This window comes from Salmo trutta, chromosome 36 (genome assembly GCF_901001165.1).
Source record: "Salmo trutta chromosome 36, fSalTru1.1, whole genome shotgun sequence".
NCBI classification, from domain to species: domain Eukaryota; kingdom Metazoa; phylum Chordata; class Actinopteri; order Salmoniformes; family Salmonidae; genus Salmo; species Salmo trutta.
This window is the reverse complement of record NC_042992.1, coordinates 23,266,445-23,271,190: the sequence shown is the minus strand read 5'-3', so window position 1 is coordinate 23,271,190 and position 4,746 is coordinate 23,266,445.

Here is a 4,746-nt window from a genome sequence, read left to right as displayed (position 1 = left end):
TGCTTGTGCTTCTAGTTCTGACAGTGGAGTAAAATCTAACAAGTAATCTAACAATTCCCCAACAACTACCTAATACACACAAATCTAAAGGGGTGAATGAGAATATGTACATATAAATATATGGATGGCCGAGCGGCATAGGCAAGATGCAATAGATGGTATAAAATACAGTACATACCTTTGAAGTCGGAAGTTTACATAAACATAGGTTAGAGTAATTAAAACTCGTTTTTCAACCACTCCACAAATTTCTTGTTAACAAACTATAGTTTTGGCTAGTCGGTTAGGACTTTGTGCATGACACAAGTAATTTTTCCAACAATTGTTTACAGACAGATTATTTCACTTATAATTCAATGTATCACAATTCCAGTGGGTCAGAAGTTACATACACTAAGTTGCCTGTGCCTTTAAACAGCTTGGAAAATTCCAGAAAATGATGTCATGGCTTCAGAACCTACTGCGAGGCTTATTGACATCATTTGAGTCAATTGGAGATGTACCTGTGGATGTATTTCAAGGCCTACCTTCAAACTCAGTGCCTCTTTGCTTGACATCATGGGAAATCAAAAGTAAACAGCCAAGACTACAGAAGAAGAATTGTAGACCTCCACAAGTCTGGTTCATCCTTGGGAGCAATTTCCAAATGCCTGAAGGTACCACGTTCATCTCTACAAACAATAGTACGCAAGTATAAACACCATGGGACCACGCAGCCATCTTACCGCTCAGGAAGGAGACGCGTCCTGTCTCCTAGAGATGAACGTACTTTGGTTCAAAAAGTCCAAATCAATCCCAGAACAACAGCAAAGGACCTTGTGAAGATGCTGGAGGAAACAGATACAAAAGTATCTATATCCACAGTAAAACGAGTCCTATATCAACATAACCTGAAAGGTCACTCATGAAGGAAGAAGCCACTGCTCCAAAAGGCTTTCAAGCCGAAGAACACCATCCCAACCGTGAAGCATGGGGGTGACAGCATCATGTTGTGGGGGTGCTTTGCTGCAGGAGGGACTGGTGCACTTCACAAAATAGATGGCATCACGAGAAAGGAAAATTATGTGGATATATTGAAGCAACATCTCAAGACATCAGTCAGGAAGTTAAAGCTTGGTCGCAAATGGGTCTTCCAAATGGACAATGACCCCAAGCACACTTCCAAAGTTGTGGCAAAATGGCTTAAGGACAACAAAGTCAAGGTATTGGAGTGGCCATCACAAAGCCCTGACCTCAATCCTATAGAACATTTGTGGGCAGAACTGAAAATGCGTCTGCGAGCAAGGAGGGCTACGAACCTGACTCAGTTACACCAGCTCTGTCAGGAGGAATGGGCCAGAATTCACCCAACTTATTATGGGAAGCTTGTGGAAGGCTACCTGAAATATTTGACCCAAGTTAAACAATTTAAAGACAATGCTACCTAATAATAATTTAGTATATGTAAACTTCTGACCCACTGGGAATGTGATGAAAGAAATAAAAGCTGAAATAAATCATTCTCGCTACTATTATTCTGGCATTTCACATTCTTAAAATAAAGTGGTGATCCTAACTGACCTAAGACAGGGAATATTTACTAGGATTAAATGTTTAAATGTTTTTGGCTAAGGTGTATGTAAACTTCCGACTTCAACTGTACACATGATATGAGTAATGTAAGATATGTAAACATTATTGAAGTGGCATTACTTAAAGTGGGATTGTTTAAAGTGACTAGTGATTCATTTATTAAAGTGGCCAGTGATTGGGTCTCAATGTAGGCAGCAGCCTCTCTGAGTTAGTGATTGCTGTTTAGCAGTCTGATGGCCTTAAGATAGAAGCTGTTTTTCAGTCTCTCGGTCCCCGCTTTGATGCACCTGTACTGACCTGGACTTCTGGATGGTAACGGTATGAACAGGCAGTGGCTCGGGTGGTCATTGTCCTTCGTGATCTTTTTGGCCTTCCTGTGACATCGGGTGCTGTTGGTGTCATGGAGGGCAGGTCGTTTGCCTCCGGTGATGCGTTGTGCAGACCGCACCACCCTCTGGAGAGCTTTGCGGTTGAGGGCGGAGCAGTTGCCGTACCAGAATGTGAAACAGCCTGACAGGATGCTCTTGATTGTGCATCTGTAAAAGTTCGTCAGGGTTTTGTGTGACAAGCCAAATTTATACAGCCTCCTGAGGTTGAAGAGGCGCTGTTGTTCCTTCTTCACCACGCTGTCTGTGTGGGTGGACCATTTTCAGTTTGTCTGTGATGTATACGCCGAGGTGCTCTTTCTGCTGTTTCCTGGAGTCCACGATCATCTCCTTTGTTTTGTTGAAGTTGAGTGAGAGGTTGTTTTCCTGACACCACACTCCGAGTGCCCTCACCTCCTCCTTGTAGGCTGTCTCGTCATTGTTGGTAATCAAGCCCACTACTGTTGTGTCATCTGCAAACTTGATGATCGAGTTGGAGGCGTGCATGGCCACACAGTCATGGGTGAACAGAGAGTACAGGAGGGGGCTGAGCACGCACCCTTGTGGGGCCCCAGTGTTGAGGCTCAGTAAAGTGGAGATGTTGTTTCCTACCTTCACCACCTGGGGGCGGCCCGTCAGAAAGTCCAGGACACAATTGTACAGGGCGGGGTTGAGACCCAGGGCCTCCAGCTTGATGATGAGCTTGGAGGGTACTATGGAGTTGAATGCTGAGCTGTAGTCAATGAACAGCATTCTTACATAGGTATTCCTTTTGTCCAGATGGAATAGGGCAGTGTGCAGTGTGATGGCGATTGCATCGTCTGTGGACCTGTTGGGGCGGTATGCAAACTGAGGTGGGTCTAGGGTGGCCGGTAAGGTGGAGGTGATATGTTCCTTGACTCTCTCAAAGCACTACATGATGACAGATGTGAGTGCTATGGAGCGGTAGTCATTTAGTTAAATTATCTTTGCCTTCTTGGGTACAGGAACAATGGTGGCCATCTTGAAGCATGTGGGGATAGCAGACTGGGATAGGGAGCGACTGAACATGTCCGTCAACACACCAGCCAGCTGGTCTGCACATGCTCTGAGGACGCAGCTAGGGATGCCGTCTGGGCCAGCAGCCTTGCAAGGGTTAACTCGGAGGAGGAGAGGGGGTGCAGTCCTTGTTAGCAGGCTCCGACAGTGGCACGGTATTATCCTCAAAGCTGGCAAAGAAGGTGTTTAATTTGTCTGGAAGCATGACGTCGGTGTCCGTGACGTGGCTGGTTTTCTTTTTGTAGTCTGTGGTTTCCTGTAGACCCTGCCACATATGTCTCGTGTCTGAGCCGATGAATTGCGACTCCACTTTTTGTCCTTGTACTGGCATTCCGCTTGTTTGATTGCCTTGCGGAGGGAATAACTACACTGTTTATATTCAGCCATATTCTCAGACCTCTTTCCATGGTTAAATGCGGTGGTTCGCGCTTTCAGTTTTGCGCGAATGCCGCCATCCATCCACGGATTCTGGTTAGGGTAGGTTGTAATAGTCACAGTCGGTACATCTCAAATGCACTTCCTTATAAACTCACTCACCGAGTCAACGTATTGATCAATGTTGTTCTCTGAGGCTGACCGGAACATATCCCAGTCTGCGTGATCAAAGCAATCTTGAAGCATTGATTCCGATTGGTCAGACCAGCGTTGAATGGTTCTAGTCACTGGTACATCCTGTTTGAGTTTCTGCCTATAAGACGGTAGGAGCAAGATGGCGTTGTGGTTGAATTTGCCGAAGGGAGGGCAGGGGAGGGCTTGTATGCATCGCGGAAGTTAGAGTAGCAGTGATCGAGTGTATTACCCCTGCAGGTACTGCAATCAATATGCTGATAGAATTTAGGTAGCCTTGTTCTCAAATTTGCTTTGTTCAAATCCCCAGCTACAATAAATCCAGCCTCATGACATACAGTGGCTTGCGAAAGTTTTCACCCCCCTTGGCATTTTTCCTATTTTATTGCCTTACAACCTGGAATTAAAATATATTTTTGGGGGGGTTTGTATCATTTGATTTACACAACATGCCTACCACTTTGAAGATGCAAAATCTTTTTTATTGTGAAACAAACAAGAAATAAGACAAAAAAACGGAAAACTTGAGCGTGCGTAACTATTCACCCCCCCAAAATCAGTAGTTTGTAGAGCCACTTTTTCAGCAATTACAGTTGCAAGACTCCTGTTTACATACAGTCCAGTGAAGTTCCTTGAGGGCCATCGTGGTGTCTGCTTGAGGGGGAATGTACACAGCTGTGACGATAACTGATGAGAATTCTCTTGGGAGGTAATATGGCCGGCATTTGATTGTAAGGAATTCTAAGTCGGGTGAGCAGAAGGACTTGAGTTCCTGTATGTTGTTATGATTACACCATGAGTCGTTAATCATGAAGCATACACCCCCGACCTTCCTCTTCCCAGAGAGGTTTTTATCTCTGTCGGCGCGATGCATGGAGTAGCCCTGTGGCTGAACCAATTCCAACAACATATCCCGAGAGAGCCATGTTTCCGTGATACAGAGAATGTTACAATCTCTGACGTATCTCTGGAAGGAAACCCTTGCTCGAATTTCATCTACCTTGTCATCAAGAGACTGGACATTGGCGAGTAGTATACTCGGGAGCGGTGGGCGATGTGCACGTCTATGGAGCCTGACCAGGTAGCCCTTCTGCCGCACTGTTGTTTTGGGTCAGCTTCTGGGAGTAGATCCATTGTCCTGAGTGGTGGTCCAAACAGAAGATCCGCTTCTGGAAAGTCGCATTCCTGGTCGTAATGTTGGTAA